We start from the raw sequence: 18,999 nt of genomic DNA, 5'->3' as shown, positions 1-18,999 counted from the left end.
GAGCTATACAGCTGCAACTGCACATGATAGGGCGCAATGTGGCCTCTGTTGCAGGCCACATGGAAGGCATGAGGGCAGACATGGCAGGTGTGGGAGAACGATTGGAGAACATGACTGCAGCCATGGCAGGTGTGGGAGATGGAATGGCCCGCATGGCTGCAGCCATGGAGGCCAACACCGCTGCCATGGCGAGAGAGCGCAGTGGAGCACGCCGGCGCCACCGCCAACTAATGACCCGGCTGGCCACTTACAGCAGGGCAAGTTACGTAGCAGCGAATGCTACCTCTCTGTTGGCGCGGCGCTCCCTGACCCAGCAGCACCAAATCATACAGTGCAGCGAGGACATGACAAGGGTGCTGGAGACCCTCACCACGGCTGTCATTGCTCTTCACCCTCCAGCTATTCCATCTGTTGTGGGGGGTGATGATGCGAGTGAGGGGGCGTCCAGCGTCAGCTCTCAATCTGCCTCACAAGCCCCACCACACACCCGCAGCACCAGGCCCCCCCCCATTGCCTGAAGCCCCGGAGGAGGATGCCCCTCAGAGGCTCTATGGCGCAACGCGCACTAGGCGCTCCTGAGAACTGCAGTTAATCAATGGCACAGGCTGAGGTTAAGCCTGCCATGTAGTGATGCACAGCAGTATGGCGTAATACTGTTTGTTGTACTTATTTGGACTGGAACCTTATTTTTATTTTTGTGAATCTAACAAATACAGTTATTTTGCTACACACATTAGCGTTGTGTCATCATTACATTTAGCATGCATTGTTGATTTGTGGGGTGATGGAAGTGGTTGTACTAGAAACTGTTCACTGTGATGTGGTTGCGACGTCTGTGCCCTTCTGCTGGGTTCTCCCCATGTGCATGGCGCGCATGTGCAGGTGGCCGGTTGTCCCCCTCAGATTCACTGCCAGAGATGTCAACAGGTATCCGGGGCTTGGTTGCAATGTTATGTAGAATTGCGCAGACAGCCACAATGCGGCAGCACTTTTCAGGACTGTAATACATGGCCCCACCTGTCTTGTGCAGTATGCGGAACCTGCTCTTGAGCAGGCCAAATGTCCTTTCTATGCAATTCCTTGTCCGTATGTGTGCAATATTGTAGCGCCGTTGCTGGGGTGTAGCAGGGTTGAGGTATGGGGTCAGGAGGTATTCACGGAGGGCGTAGCCACTGTCACCTGTATGAGAGGAGCAGATGGTGATTGCCTGTGCTGCGCTGTTACATCTTTGCAATGTGACATTTCAAACAAAGTGTACTTACCAAGTAGGTGTCCTTCCCCAAACTCTCCCCTGACCAGTCGTGTGTGGAGTCCGCTGTGCCGGAAAATGAGGGGTACTCCCTGGGTACTGTGCGACAATGTCAGTGATGTATGTCTTAGCATTGCAGACCATCTGGATGTTGAGGGAGTGGTAGGACTTTCTATTGCGGAACATATACTCCATGCCAGCTGGTGGGCAGATGGCGATGTGGGTACAGTCTATACATCCGAGCACATGTGGAAAATGGGCTACATTGTAGAATTGTAGCTTGGTCATGTCCAATTCCTGTTGGCTGGCGGGGAATTTGATGTGACGGAGTAGCTGGGTGAGCATGGCGTCAACAAAAGTGTGGAGGCAGCGTGACATGGTGGGCTGGGATATCCCCCCAGCAGCCGCTACTATCCCCTGGAAACTCCCGGAGGCCAGGAGGTGCAGGCTACACAATACCTGCACATGTGTAGGCACAGCATTGGTACGGCTTGTTGGGTGCTGCATCAGGGGGTCAAGGTCCTGTATTAGCTGCATTATCATTTCCCCATTCAGCCTGTATTTAGCATATATCTGCTCTCTGGTTTGGCCCAGCAAGGTGACCCGCTGGCGGAATATCCTGTCCTGGATCCTGCGTCTCCTCCGTGCTAATCGCTGTAGCCTGCGACGCCTCACCACCATGTACATTCCTGGCATTGTGGGACTCCTAATGCTGCTGATAATGATGGTCCTTATGTGTGATTGGTCAGGCCAGTACCTGTTGGTGATAGGACAACGGTTTTTTGAATGTTTTTTTTGCATGGCTGTCATGGTTACCACCTGCTTTGAGTTGTCCTTATTTTGCGTGGTGCAAATAGCGATTTTTGGGTTTTTCGCTAATAGCGATTTTTCTTGAATACCGATTGCGATTACATTGCGATTTCGCAATTATTTTCGCAGAATCCGTGGTGTGTCGCTATTTCCGATTCGCTAATGCTCACCTGCCGGGATTCTGCGAATATATTAGCGAATTCGCAAATATGTGTTTGCGAATTCGCTATTTTGATGTTGAATGCCGATTACGGAAATTGCGCCCGCATTTGCATTTTCGCAGCGATTGCGGGCGCAATTTTACTTCATGAATCAGGCTGAAAGTCTCATAATATTCTTAAGTACTAATGCTGTACTAGTTGGAACACAGTATTTGACCCTAGAGGTTCGGTCCAGTTGCTTATCGAGGACCATATTGAAATCTCCCCCTAATATCACAAGAAAAGAATGCTGTAATAAACTTGCCCCCAAATTTAACAGAGGACTAGAATTATCCTCGTTCGGGCCATAGTACACTGCGCAAGTAAAAGGTGCGCCGCCTATAGAGAGGGCTGCCACTAGCCATCTACCAGACTGATCGGTATCCCATTTCTGGACCTTGATCCCCTTATTTGCCCTGACGATAATTGCAACGCCCCTTGTACATCCCTTCTGCCTAGAACATAATACATCCTGTACCCAACCCAATTTACCAAAGACTTGTTCGGATGTTTTGGCCTCTAGGTGGGTTTCCTGCAGTAAGTACACATTGGCCTCTGAATTTTTTAGATATTTGCGGACCCTAGATTGTTTCTCCCCCCCCCCAAGCCATTAACATTCCAGGAGAGGAATTTTATACTGAGTGGCATGCTCATGACCCTGAGCTAACCATAAGCTTCCCTGCATCTAGAGTTTTGAAAAAAAAGAACAATTTGGCAACATATGAGGACAATTTTTTCATTTTACCCCCCCCAGCGTGACCCCACCCTAACCCTCCCCTGAGGACCCCACCCTTCATACCAGGCGCTTGTACCGCCTTTTAGGAACCCCCGCAGAGGCGACACAGCGAATTAATCGTTATTACAGACCATTATTACAGAAGAGAAAAAGAGGAGGGCTACAAGACTCTAAAACTCCTCCTACTAATCAGACCATATCTGCTGTAGGTATTATTTGACTATTTATATATATTTCTCTCTTACCACCACCATTATTATTTTGAAAACCAGCACCTCTGCGTGTTCATATACCTTCACCTACATTGTTTTTTTATTATTATTATGTGTTTTATTTCTCCCCCTGCCCCCTTTCTTTCCCCTCCCCCCTTTCCCCATTTTCCTTTCCTTTCTTTCCTCCCCCCCGAATGTAGCAATCTCCTAGTCATCATTCTCCTTATCCCTTTTCCTCTATTTCTGCTTCACCTGGGAGAGGGGGGCGTCGACATCTTCTGGTTGACTACAATTGTACATTTTATTCCTCCACATTACTTTCAGTAGAGCTGGGAACTTCATTTGGACCTGGGCCCCAAGTGGTCCTAATTCCGGCATTCTTGAGCCCAGCTCCCACTGTCTCTGTGCAGTTTTACCACCGATATCAGATCGTATTTTGGTATGGGTTGGCCCGGTGGTGGAGAGTGGACCGGGATAAGCACCTACTTAAAATTAATTCCTTGATGCTATAAGTCTGGAAGTTAACAAGAATCTTCCTAGGTGCCTTCCTGCCAGGATGAAGCCTAAAGGGGTCCCTATGTACCCTCTGTATCTCTGCTTCCAGATCAATATCAGGCCGGTCCTTCAAAACCCCATCACGTAGGAGTTTACAGACAAATCCCTTGATATCCTCCATCTCCTCCCCTTCAGGAATCTTCAAAATTCTAAGGTTATTCCTGCGAGATTGCATCTCTAATCTTTCCAAGTCCATCATAAGAGACCGGTTTTGTGTCTTTAGAGCATCGATATCCTTAGAGTTTCCTGACACGGACTCTGACAGTGTAGTGACTTTAAGTTCCAGTGATTTCGTCCGGGTACAGATATCATCGAGCCTTGACTCTAAGAGATCAAACCTGTCATGAATACTTTTTTGGTTATTCTCAGGGATTTCAAACTTATTCAAAAGGTCCCCTCTTAATGATTGAAATAAGGAACCCAACCTATCTCTGTGATCATTTGGACAAGCTAACTGCAGCAAACCACTATGGGCCTGGGCCTGTGACCTAGACTGGACTAGAGCTTGAGCCTGGGGATGAGGTTGAGATTGGAGACTTCGGTCTACGACCTGTGGGGGCGGGGGGTCTGATATCCCTAGGGAGGTCTGAGGACCTAGTGGAGCTAGTGGGGCTGATGGGGCTACTGGAGCTGGTAAAGAACAAGGAAGAATATTATGTGTGACTGCTGGAGAGCCCATGGCCATATTACCGACAGGGCCCTCATCCAGACTCTCCATATTCCCCGAGTCCGGCATTGTCTCCAAAGGAGCATAGTGGTTTTCTAGGACTAGGGGGGTGCACTGGAATCTTCAACTACTATGGCCATCTCTGATACTGCCACTGGACCCTCCTCAGGACCCACCTCAGAACCCACCACATGCTCCATAATTTTGAAGAAGGTTTTGAGTGATGGGGTATTCTTTTGGGATAATTGAGCAACCTTGGGACCTTTTGCTCTTTTAGTGTCGCCCAATTTTTTCTTCTTTTTACAGGGGGTTAGCGGTGTCGGACCCTCTCTCTCCACAGCATCCAGTACTCCCTTTAACCTCAACTCTTGCTGGGACCTTAACTGATATCTATTTTTGTTTTGTACAGGTGCTGGTATCAACTCTCTCTCTGTACCGCTAAGCTTTTTCTTTTCACTGTCTTTTGAAAAAATATTCGCCTGTAAAGCAGGTTTTCCAAATGACTGTGGAGGTGTCCCCTTCCCACTCGAGGGGTTAATCGTGTGAACCACAGAAGAGTCAAGCTCCATACAGTCCCACTGTTGGTCTTTCCCACCCTGGAAACTCCTTACCGGGGATAGCAGGGCAGAATGGGAGTATTGATACAGCAACCCCCCACAAACTGGCCCCCGGAACTGGGTAAATAGGAGAGCAACCCGGGCTCGGCACCAGAGACCCCTCCGTCATCCTCCAAGCCGCGCTGGCACAGAGCCTCCTTCCTGGAGCACTCGCCCCACCTCCGGATCGACACCAAAGCCCATCCGCATCCCCAGGGTCCTAGCGCTACCTCGGGACACCATTGCAGGGAAAGAAACACAGATTAAACGACCTCACCTCGGGGGAGAGAGGGAAGAACCATCGTCCTCTCACCGGGTAGGACTTGGAAACGCAGCCGCCTTTCCCCTCATGCCGCCGAGATTCTTTCAGCTACCGCTGTGCCGCTGTGCCACCTCCGAGCTCCTGCGACCGGCGTCAGCCCGCCGCCGCCATGTTCCTCTCCGGCCGCCTTGGAAAAATACTGACTTGAGTACATACAGAATTACACATCTTGACAGCCATCCTATACTGTCTTATAACCAAAATCTTTACTTGTTTCAGTTCACAGCTAGCTGGTGACTATATTTATCAACCAATCAATCAGACATCATTTTTATTTGGTTTAAAATTAAACCACAACAGATATCTTCAAAGTAAAATCACATATATTATCATATAAAATCAAATCATTGTTAAAAAGCATTTACACAAACTTTCCAATTAAAACAAATCATTTATAAAATACAAATTAATCAATAAGGTTGCCTTTAAACATTTCCCGGTCTTAATAGCCTTTTGCACATAACTAACTACAGCTAATCAAATGTCAACCTGTATGGCTTATTTTTTGTTTTTTTTGTTTGAAGTTTTAGCTTGGCGAGCAGTTGTGCAATATAAGTTCCTGAAACTTTATAAAAGTGTTATTATCGGTTTATTGAGACAGCAAATATATTGTGCAGTACCTAGTGGTAGTACAAATCGGGGACGTTAGCAAACAGGCGAAGTCCCAAAAACAAATCAGGTAAAGGGTGAAGGACAAACCAAACCAGCACAGGAAAAAATATGTAACAAGACTGTTATATGTGTTTTTAATGTTGAGAGTATTTCTTTAAAAAAAATTCAGATTTTGGGTTATTCTATCTGGTCGGTGAATTTGGGGTTTTATATTTGTAAGTGAAACTTGAATTTAGTTTCACTCCATAGAAGCAGGCACATAGAAGCCAGGTGAGGTACCTGCTCTGCAGAACTTCCAACTCACCGTGTGCCACACAAACATCTCTGCTGGCAGCAGCGCCGTATGATGTCAACGAGAGAAGAAAGGGAGTGGGTCAGGCAAAAGACTTTGGATCAAGAGAGCAGTGGCTGTGCGTGCATCACCATGAATAGACAGGAAAAAACAAAAATATGAAATCGTCCCTAACTCCCCAAACCCTCATATTTTCATAGACTGAGATGGGACCCAAACTAGTTAACCTTCTGTCATCATCAGCACAAAGCAAAATAAAAGCATGGTGGAACGCTACAGCTTGCTAGAAAATAAAAACCAGTCCCCTATGACAGAACCAATGAGAAGATATCATACCGTGTAAGCAGTGAGGTTCATAAAAACATTCTAGCATTTTAAGGTATATAAAGGTTAGATGAAGTAAAAAACATGTACCTCTGAACCTCTTACAGGACCAGTATGTTGAACAAAATTAAGACATTACCGAGTTATATGATGGGTAAAACCAATGATCAAAATAAAAAACTTAGTAGCAAGTGGATAATGCATAGCTTGCTCTCTGATACTTCATAACTTGCATAACTCACTGAGTTTTTATGTTAAGATGGTTAAACGTAGCTTAATATTCCATAATAAACTATATGCAGAACAAGTAGTTTGAGGTTATGTAATTTAAATAAAGATGACTTATTGACACAGCTTTTGTAATCATATGTTCACAGAATAATAATATGTACCTAAAAACTGAACCCTCCTTAACCTATACTTATACTATAATCGGCAAAATGAACTTGAGACGCTTTCTATCATTTAGCTCTACGTAAAATATGTTTGATAAATATGCCATCAATCTCTTTATTCGCCTTGCCACTCACTGTCTTGTCCTCTAATTTCCCTTCCTTTGTGTCCCTGAGTCACATGATCACACCCCCGACTTCCATACCAGTTTGTTCCTTCCTCTGATTGACTGATACTCCCCACCTTTAAAAAGAAGAAAACAAAATTCAGTGATGTGCAAAGGTCTCAATTTCAAATGAAGAGTTAATCAATTCAAGTCAATGTGTTATTGTTTAAGTTAATAAAATCCATAACAATGTCATGATAGAAGGGAGGTCCGCCAATTTACAGACATTTAAAATGTTTAAAAGACATGTAACTATTTTTCCCCAAAAACCCAACAGATTTCTAATCATGTAAATAAATTAAAAACGAAGCATGATTCTATATCATAAAATTGTCGATGATATTGGTATTTCATCAAATGTTAGCATTAAAAGCGTTTATACAGCGGCTTAGAATTTCAGTAGGGTTGGCGAGTCGCTGATCTTGACTAGACTGGCAGTATTTGTCTCCTTCGGCCATTTGATCTTTTCGTAAAGTAATATAAATTTCAGCAGCTTACAGGTCAATTGAGGGCCTGTTGTACCAAGTCCTTTAATGATGGCCGATCTGCAAGTTCGAATACCCCTATTGTTAAAAGCTTTTTTTAGTAGCAAGACCCGGAGAGATTTTAAGAAGGGGCAGACACAAATGAGGTGAATGAAATCTTGCCATGCTGCGCCACATAAGCTGCATGTTTTGGAGCCTTTATACTTCCATGCAGGTTGATCGGCCAAACTCGTTACACCCCAAATTTGATCGCCATTAGCTTTAGTTTCAGATAAGATGAATATGTTGTACTTAGGTATTCTGCTGGCCGTATTGATGTATAGGATTGAAGAACCATTCAGGCATGGTACCGTTTAGCTAATGTACTTTTGTCTTCGAATAATGAGTGAAGCTTGGGTGCTTTGTTTGTCACTCTGCAAAAGACTTGGAAGAAGGGGTTCTGAGCCCAGAGTTCTGTTATATTGGTTTCCTTCAGTGCAGTTTTCGAAAATTTGCTGTAACTTGAACTTGCGTCATCTTCCTGGGCTCTTCACAGGGCATCGTGTAAAACATTGGATCCGTTCTGCCAAAGTTTATACCAGGTTTTAATTGTGGCGTATTTTTTCCCTGTCTCCTGTTGGATAAGACCGAATTCCAATTGGACCTGAGATGGGATGCATTCTAAGGTAGACTAAAGACTTTTATATATGTCTTCATTTGCACAGAGTCTAGAAGTTTTGCATCCTTTCCATTTAACGCTATGCTCGCGTAAGTTACTGTCGGTAATAGTTTCACAGCCATCCCTGCTAGTAGCAGCCTAAAAGATGGGACCTGTAATTTTTTTCCAAGGGCACACAATGCATAAATAAGGCCATTTCCTACTTTTCAGGTATTGTTTATGAAATTGGAAATTAAATTGATTGTCTATGTATACCCCCAGATATTTATATGTACTAACTATTTCTAGGCTTGTTTGTCCCAGCTTTTGTGGATATTGATGTCCTGGGCGATTCGTATTTAACATAGTTTTTGTGACGTTGATTTCCAGCGCATTAGCCTTGGCAAACATTAATAGTTCGTTGAGTGCTCTTTGCAGGCCAACTCTGGTTAAGCTAAGCAGGACTAAATCATCTGCATATAAGAGATGCGTTATGGGCAATGTACCCAAGCGTGGAGAATGTGAATTAACCTGGTCCGATCGTGGTGAGAGATCCACCATAAATAGATAAAATAGATGGGGTCTAATACGCAGTCTTGTTTTGATCCGATCTCTGTTTGTATTTTCCTGGACAGTTTTACTCCATTTGCTGTTTTTACACGGACCCACGTGAACGTGTACAATTGTATTATGGGTTCTAGTATTGTTTCTGGAAGACCCACTTTCTGTAATTTACTCCATACTAAACCATGGTTTACACGGTTGAACGTGCCTTTGAAGTCTATAAAATATAGTTGTAATTTTTTTTGCAGGCATTTGCACTTATTCGCTATTGTGGCCAGGGCTAAAATGTTTGTTGTTGTGCCACACCCTTTTCGATATCCTGTTTGGTTGAATGGAATCAGCCTGTTTGCATTGGACCATTCTACCAGGTCCTCCAGGATTAGTGCTGAATAATATTTGGCTTCAACATCAATTAGTGCAATTATCCTGTAATTTGCTGTGTCCGACCTGTCGCCTTCCCTAAAGATCGGATTGATAATTGACCCTTTCCAGCTCATGGGAAGGGTATTTATTTTACCGATCTCATTAGAGAGGCCCACCAGCTGAGTTTCCCAATAATCAGGATCACTCCCAAAGATGGCCTGCGGGGTGCCATTTGGGCCTGGAGCCCTGTTATTGCGTCCCAATTGTATTGTTCTGAATATGTTTTCTACTGAGTGGCGTTGGCTGTCAGGCTAATGGCAGAGCAAAGATGGTACTAAAGTCTTGTGATCCGGTAGTGTTCTTCCCCAAGTGTTTGGGCTCTAAAGATTTGTAGCTGTTGTGCGTTTCTCTTTTAACGAATGGTGTGAGGTCTTCAAATGTTTTACTTAAGTGTGCTACCCATCCTGTCTCCATTACAGAGGCATTATTTATTATTTGCGTTGATCTTGTTGTACCATTTACTAGTTCCCAGAAGAGCCTGTTGTTAGTTTGTTTAGCACAGGAAAGTAACTTTGTCCAGTATATCTCCTGTTTTGCTTTCTGGTCCTTCCAGATCTGCTTTTTATATAGCCTCCTAGTATTCTTTATATAATCCCAGGCGTGATCAATCTTGAGCCCATCGCCACAGCCTGTATTTATTTGTGCCACATGTTTTAAACAAAAACACACTGTTGATTAGCATAAGATTAGTCATGTCAATCAACATTTCAGTGTGTTTGTACAGGCTAGCAGATCTATTGCTCAAGGAGTGTTGCAATACCGAAATACCCAAGTCATGTTGTAAACTGGTATATTGTCCTTTTACGTCCAATGTTACCAATGCCATTAAGGGTTTCCAGGTTATATCCATCAAAATGTTGAGGATATGTTTAGTGTCCCTAATATATGATGGGAGTTTAGACACAATTGGCTATAAGAATATGTCCACATATTCGGAGAGTCTTTCAGTGGAACCTCCTATGCTGGAGATTATAGGCCTCCCTGGTAGGACAGGGAGATGTTATGAATCGTGGGCAGGGGATAGAAGCAGGGATTTTTAGGATGGTCCCTTTTTAAACATGTGTGTTCATCATTGGTTAGAAGACAGCAATCATACCACTGCTTTAGAGATTTTCATATTGGGTTATTTTTAATACAATCATAGCAATTTACGTCGCCTAGTTGTGTCAGTATATTCTGTTTGTAAACCTTGCTGTTCATGATCACATTGTTCCCTCCTTTGTCAGCGTTGCGAATAGTAATATCTCTGTCATTCATCTGGACTTTTAAGGCCTCACATTCTTCCTTTGTAAGGTTGTCACCCAGTGTGGTGTAGTTTCTGTCTCTCTGTGTGTCGGCATAATCTCACAATTTTTTTTATAGAAGATATCTATATAATTCCCTGATAGTAAATGAGGTGTCCACTTTCATCTGACAATATTGTCTGCAGTTCTATCCAGGTAGGCAATAAAGTCTTTCATATTCTGACCTAGGAAATCTGATAATATCCGCACAGGGTGTTCTTTAAATTATTTATTAAATACTACATTTCTTTCGACAACCTTTACATCATCTGTAATCTTGGATAGCTTTTTCAGTTCCTGTCCCAAACAAATTTATATTGAAATAGGATTGTGGTCACTCACAAAATTTGGTCTCACAAGAAAACCAGGAGCAAAGGGTTTCAAATTACCTGTGAGTAACTTAAAGTCAATAGTTCTAGTCTCACCCTGTCCAGAAAATGTGCGTACAAATGGGAGTGAGGCAGAAAATATATCATTACCAAACACAAACTTCTGTTTTATAAAAGGCGTTTTAAAGCTTCAACATTCTAACAGTCAATAAAATGGGATGATCTTTCCCCAAGTGTATCTACCATCATGCAAACATTTTTGGACAGCAGGAATAAGAGATGAGCATTAACGTCCCTAGCCCAAATAATATGCAAATCCTAACCTGTCATCTGTGTATAACCCCCTCGCCAAATCCTTTTCTTATGTAGCAATAACCTATATTCTTTGTGGATCAAACAGGCTGTTATAAAAAAGAATAGTCTATCAAAACCATTAACCATGTTTAGACCCTACAAATGATTAGCCCGAGAATATAGCCAGGTCCTTGAAACTTTCCCAGGTATCAAGAGTGAGATCCAAGTTGATAGCCCTCCCTTTGTTCCACCAGCTTTAGAAGGAATAGCTGAGAGATGATATGTTGAATCTTTTATCACATGGAGGGTATGAACATCCCTTATTTCTTGGAGACATGAGATTGAACTCCTTAAACAACAAAATCCAATCCTGGTTCTTCAATATATTATGCTCACCCATTTACATGTAATGCCTATGAACAGTGTCCTTTCCATTTTCTACATCAGCAGTTAACAGGAGAAGAGTTCTTCACTTCAGTCTTATTGTTGAAAGAATAAGTCAAGGGAAACCTTGGAATCCTCAAAGAGGGCAATGTGTTTGCGCTCAAAGAACGAAACATTTCCACCAAATGTGGTAAATAAAATTACATTTTTAAATGTGTCTCCACTTATTCTACATATGTTAGACTGCATGTTCCTCCTATGCCAGAAGGGAAAATACATTATTGCTGAAAATAACAATCGTCCTCACCATCTGCTCTTTGGTGTAAGCATTCTTTTGTTTATTGAATTATAACAGGTGATTGAACACATGATCCACATTTCTTGTGGGTCCCCAAATGTATTTACAAAACCCCTTTTGCATTACACTCCCCACTTGTTATAGCAACTATCTAATACACTTCAGATTATGATACTCATTGTGGTCACAATTTATAGATTAACCTTTTCCACCTATAAACTGTGGATATTGCCAATTTGAGCATATTGGTAATGTTCAAAAGGAGAGATCAATTTCTGAACTAATAGATAATGGAAAAGGCTTGTGTTTCAATATATGCATCATTCTCGATTGGTTTGACGTGGATATACCAGAGCAATCCTCTGTTGGACCTCATCCTGTTCTTATTCATTTAAATAAACAAAGTCAATACAATAAAATAACTATAATACAATTGGAAAAATCAACAAACTGCATTTTATAAAACAATAGTACTACTCACCTACTACCAAAACCCATTTACAATATTAAGGCCGGAGACCTCTGCCTCCTCCCCTCCTATTTTTTTCTGTGCAGAGATGTCTGCCATTGTGGCAGACATCTCTGCACATGTAAGAATAAGGCAGACAATATATATATATATATATATATATATATATATATATATTACCTACTGGCGGTCGCCAGTAGGTAGTTATAGTTAGGATTTTTTTCAATGTTAAATCTGAAAATTCTATTTGGAATAACTTTGGCGCCGGTTGACGAATCTGCCTGAAAATTTCCTCAAAATGGCCTCGCGGCGTTCCGGTCCTTCCCTGAAAGTTTGGGGGGGATTCGTCAAGCGGGGGCCGAGATAAAAGGGGGGTCCCAAAACGCGTTTTCCCCATGTTAATTTCCATAGGGCGGTCGATTTCACTTTTAGCCCGAACGGCTGAATGGATTTCCACCAAACTTGGCAAAATTGTAGGCACTGGTAGCCCGATGTGCCTTTGCTATGTCTCAAGATATGTGCTCCAGTGGATTTTGAGTAATTAAGGTTCAAAAAAATATATATATCTATAGCCGCGCTCCGGTACGCGCACCGGTACGCGCACCGGGCGCTTACCGCGACTTGCGCGCAGAAAGCTGATTGGCTCTGGGGTGTCTGTAAACATTCTAAACAGTCCGGAGCGGCCGCCATCTTGTGTCTCGGTAGGATCGAGACACGAGAGGTGGCCAAAACAAAGAGGGAAATGACCATAAGGGGGCAGAGTAGACCCCCCTTGACCCCCTAGGTTTGATGTGGGGGCCATAAAAGGGCCCCGCGGAGCAAAAAAAAATAAAAAAAAAATTTGATTTTCGCGGGGTGAGCGCCCGGTACGCGCACCGGTACGCGCACCGGTAAGCGTACCGGGGAGAGTACCATGGGGAAAAAGAATGACAGTTTTAAAAGTAGCTGTTTAAAAAAAAAATGTTTTGTTGTTTTTTTTTATACATACACATACATATATATATAAATGCATATGCATATATATATATGCATATATGTGTATATGTGTGCGTGTAGAGAGAGGTAGAGAGGTAGAGGTGTAGAGGTAGAGAGGTAGAGAGGTAGCGGTAGAGAGGTAGAGATTAGTAGAGAGAGAAGAAGAGAGAGGTAGAGAGGTAGAGAGTAGAGAGTTAGTAATAGAGAGTAGAGAGTGAGTAGTAGAGAGTAGTAGAGACCAGTAGAGAGAGTAGCAGAGAGTGAGTAGTAGAGAGTAGTAGAGTGAATAGTAGAGTGAGTAGTAGAGAGTAGTAGAGAGTGAGTAGTAGAGAGTGAGTAGTAGACAGTAGTAGAGAGTAAGTAGTAGAGTGAGTAGTAGAGAGCAGTAGAAAGTGAGTAGTAGAGAGTAGTAAAGAGTGAGTAGTAGAGAGTGAGTAGTAGAGAGTGAGTAGTAGAGAGTAGTAGAGAATGAGTAGCAGAGAGAATAGTAGTGAGTAGTAGAGAGTGAGTAGTAGAGTGAGTAGTAGAGACTAGTAGAGAGAGAGTAGTAGAGAGTGAGTAGTAGACAGTAGTAGAGAGTGAGAAGTAGAGAGTGAGTAGTAGAGAGTAGTAGTGAGTAGTAAAGAGTGAGTAGTAGAGAGAGAGTAGTAGAGAGTGAGTAGTAGAGAGTAGTAGATAGTGAGTAGTAGGGAGTAGTGAGTAGCGAGTAGTAGGGAGTGAGTAGTAGAGAGAGAGTAGTAGAGAGTAGTAGAGTAGTAGAGAATGAGTAGTAGACAGTGAGTATTTGAGAGTAGTGGAGTAGGAGAGAGTAAGTAGTAGAGAGTAGTGGAGAATATTCCAAAGTTTGGCACAGCACCACTTTCACAATGAGTCTAATCAAATCATATCACTTAGAGTCCTTATTGAAGCGCTGAATCTTGGTGTATATTCAAATGCTTTTATTTTCCTTAAGTTTATGTACCACAGCCAGCCGAAAGGTTTCGTTCTGTACAACAGAACTTCTTCAGGGCGTTCTTATTTCCTTCAAGTAATGTCGGTATCCAGTTGTCATATAACTAGATATTTCTTCCAAATGTTAGACGAGACATAAGTATATTCTTATTCAAAGTGACTAGGTATCAATTTTACCCACACAATTCGGGCAGACTTGAGTAATTTATAGCATCCTCAAAGTCAGTCTTTCAAAAATTCCAAAGTATAGGACATGATAATCCAAATCCAAATGTTTCTCAAGAAAAGTAATTCACAATCGTTCGGAATATCGGTGTTTGGGCAGATATGATCCAGGGACCCCCAGTATGCAAGGGGAATTAGTCCCCCCTCTACAAACGCGCCAGTGGCGTGCATTGCAGAGAGGTGTAACAAGGGTGTGGCCTCATTACACTTCTCTGCAATGCAGCTCCCTCGCGCATACTGGAGGCTCCTGGTGGACCAGTTGACCCCAGGGACCCCCAGTATGCAAGGGGAATTAGTTCCCCCTCTGCAAACGCGGCAGTGGGCTGCGTTGCAGAGAGGTGTAACAAGGGGCATAGTCTCATTACACCTCTGCAATGCAGCCCCTGGCGCATACTGGGGGTTCCAGGTGGGCTAATTGGCCCCCAGGGGCCCCCAGTATGCAAGGGGAATTAGTTCCCCCTCTTCAAACATGCACGGGGGCTGCGTTGCAGAGAGGTGTAAAAAGGGTTGTGGCTTCATTACACCTCTCTGCAATGCAGTCCCCTGGCGCATACTGGAGATTCCTGGTGGGCTTTCAGGTGTTATATAGTTAGGAATTAGCATTAAAAAAAACTTTGAAATTCACTGAAAAAACCATAGGTTTCACACCAGTTATAGTTAGGAATTAGCATTTAAAAAACCTTTGAAATTCACTGAAAAAACCATAGGTTTCACACCAGTTATAGTTAGGAATTAGCATTTAAAAAACCTATTAAATTCACTGACAAAACCATAGATTTCACACCATTTATAGTTAGCTGGAAATTTTACTGACATAAAACCATTGAAATTCCCACGTTATAGTTAGTTGGACTCACTATAACTTGCGCGCCTGTAATGCACTGCTGATGACGTCACATATTACATCACTCATGACATGGTCAGTGACATCACTCATGACATCACTGATGACACCATCCTTGTGACAGAGTGACAGACCTAATTTCAGTGTAATGTAACGCTTGAAACACATATTCAAAAATAGAAACAAACATTTTGAAAAAAATGGAGATACCCAAACCAGTAACAACAACCAATTCAGTAATTCCACCATCTATATACACATCCACTCATTCACCAACAGTTCTATATAGTCACTCATATATATACTCACTCATCATATGTAGTGATACACCTATACATCCTGTTACACATCAGCAGTCATCCAAAAGTTACTCACACACATACTCACACATGCAAATAAACTATTGAACATCCATTTATTTGCATATACATTTATACACACACTACCACCTTACTTCTAAGGAAACTTACCCATACTTACTCTCTTAAACAATCACTTATAGAAACACATACTTATTTAAACAGGAACTCCTACAATCTCTCACTATATATACTATACTCACTTATATACATCAATACTCACATATACTAGATTAAAACATATGTCGTTACTAATGAAGACACTAGTGAGACAGTCATTCACTCACTAACACACACATATACACACTCATCCACCCATACAGTCCTGCACATATGCTGTCTTCAAAACACATACAAACAGTGAGTCAGTCACCAACCCCTGCAGCCACTTATACACAAAGAGAAACACTGATACAAACATTTAAATATTTAAACAATACTCGCTAATATATGTATTCACTAAGATACACGTAATAAGCCAGTTACCCAACCAATTTTTTTTAAAAAAAACATCCATTTACACACTTATTTAAACATTTATTCTTCCATCGACCTTTACAAATACATATATAAAACAAATTTATTTTTCAGAAAGACACACATTCACTGGATGGTGTCATCAGTGATGTCATGAGTGATGTCACTGACCATGTCATGAGTGATGTAATATGTGACGTCATCAGCAGTGCATTACAGGCGCGCAAGTTATAGTGAGTCCAACTAACTATAACGTGGGAATTTCAATGGTTTTATGTCAGTAAAATTTCCAGCTAACTATAAATGGTGTGAAATCTATGGTTTTGTCAGTGAATTTAATAGGTTTTTTAAATGCTAATTCCTAACTATAACTGGTGTGAAACCTATGGTTTTTTCAGTGAATATATATATATATATATATATATATATATTACCTACTGGCGATAGCCAGTAGGTATATATAGTTAGGATTTTTTCTCTATGGAACTTTTGAAAATTCTATGTCTAATAACTTTGGCGTTTGTGGACGGAATTGGCTGAAATTTTCAGGAAAATGGCACATTTTGTTTCTGAGCAGCCCCTGAAAATTTGGGGGGGGTTGTCAAGGGGGGGCCGAGAAAAAAGGGGGGTCCCAAAACGCGTTTTTCCCATTCATTTTTCCATAGGGCGGTTGGCCTCACTTTTAGCTCGGCTTAACGGCTGAATGGATTTGCACGAAACTTGGCAAAATTGTAGGGACTGTTAGCCCGATGTGCCTTTGCTAGGTCTCAATATATGTGCTTCAGTGGATTTTGAGAAATTAACGTTCAAAATAAGATATATATCTGTAACAGCGCTCCGGGCAGCGCTCCGGTTCGCGTACTTTTCGCGTAACGGAACTTTACGATGCGAAGCTGATTGGCTCTTCGGTGTCTGTCAACATTCTAAACAGTCCGGAGCGGCAGCCATCTTGTCTCTCGGTAGGATCTAGAGACAAGAGGAGGCCAAAACAAAGGGGGAAATGAAGGAAAGGGGGCGAGGTAGACCCCTTCTGACCCCCTAGGATTGATGAGGGGGATATTATAGAGCCACGCGGGGCCCAAAAAAAAAAAAACTATTCCGATTTTTTTCGGCGTAGAGAGGCGTCTTGGTACGCGAACCGGGCAGCTAACCGGGCAGCTAACCGGGAAGCTAACCGGCAGTGTAACGGGAGTCTGAGGAGTAGTTGATTGGCTGTCAACATTGTAAACAGTCAGGAGCGGCCGCCATCTTGTCTCTCGGTAGGATCGAGAGACAAGAGGAGGCCAAAACAAAGGGGGAAATGAAGGAAAGGGGGCGAGGTAGACCCCTTCTGACCCCCTAGGATTAATGAGGGGAATATTATAGAGCCACGCGGGGCAAAAAAATAAATAAATAAAATTCCGATTTTTTCGCCGTAGAGACGCGTCTTGGTACGCGAACCGGGCAGCGAACCGGGCAGCTAACCGGGCAGCTAACCGGGAAGCTAACCTGCAGTGTAACGGGAGTCTGAGGAGAAGCTGATTGGCTGTTAACATTGTAAACAGTCTGGAGCGGCCGCCATCTTGTCTCTCTGTGGGATCGAGAGACAAGAGGTGGAAAAAAAAAAGGTGTAAATGAATGAAAGGGGTAAGGCAGACCCCTCCTGAACCCCTAGGATTGATGAGGGGGCTATTAAAGTTCCCTGCGGGGCAAAAGAAAAAAAAATGCAATTTTTCGCGGTAAAGGTGCTTCCCGGTACGTTAACCGGGCAGCTAACCGGCAGCGTAACGGGAGTCCGACATATTGTGTTTTTTGAACATTTGTGATATGTGCACGTGTGGATTTTGTCTAATTAAGGTTAAAAAAAATAAATATATATCTTTAAGCGTGCTCTGGCGCGCTTACGTTTTGGGTTTGGTTTGCGCTGCAGAGAAGATACGTCACGGTTATGCGATGCATCATGAGGCGTCTCACGGGCTACGTGATACGTCACGTAATAAAGAATATATTTTACAGCTATAGATATTAGCTTTTAAAAAACCAATGAAATTCACAGAAAAAACCATAGGTTATAGACCATATATAGTTAGGAATTTGCATTTACAAAACCTTGAAAATTCACTGAAAAAACCATAGGTTATAGACCATATATAGTTAGGGATTAGCATTTACAAAACCTTATTTTATTTGCACAAAACCATTGAAATTCCATATATAGTTAGTTGCACTAACTATATATCGCGGACCCGCAATCCACTGCTAATGATGTCACATATTACATCATTCATGGCATGGTCAGTGACATCACTGATGACATCACTGATGACATCTCAAATGACATCACTGATGACATCACTGATGACATCTCAAATGACATCACTGATGACATCACTGACATCTCATTTGACATTACTGATTACATCACTGATGATATCATTTATGTGATAATACATCTTCAGACTCTAATATAACCTTAGATACACTCAGTGTAAACAGGCACTCACAGACTGTCACACATCCATGGAGTTACTCACACACCTAGTCAGTCATGCAAAGAATTAATCACATCTCCATTTCCTCAACTATACAGTTATACACACCTTACTTATTCAAACATATACTAACACATATTTACTCTCTTATACAATCCGTGATACAAGTTCACAATGATTCATACAGCCACTCTCACATTCACTGGCTCTTATGTTCAGTTATTTATATATGTCAACTCTCACATGGACTGTGTTTTACATATGTACTTACTTTTACATGTAGCACTGAGATATCCATTCACTCACCGATACACTCATGCACACAGTCAACTGTCCATACAGCTGTTTCTACATGCACTTTTGAACCCATACACCTAGGGAATCAACTGCTCACACA

This window comes from Lissotriton vulgaris, chromosome 11 (genome assembly GCF_964263255.1).
Source record: "Lissotriton vulgaris chromosome 11, aLisVul1.2, whole genome shotgun sequence".
Classification (NCBI taxonomy): Eukaryota; Metazoa; Chordata; class Amphibia; order Caudata; family Salamandridae; genus Lissotriton; species Lissotriton vulgaris.
The sequence above is the reverse complement of the archived record's forward strand: the minus strand, read 5'-3'. Positions refer to the sequence as shown.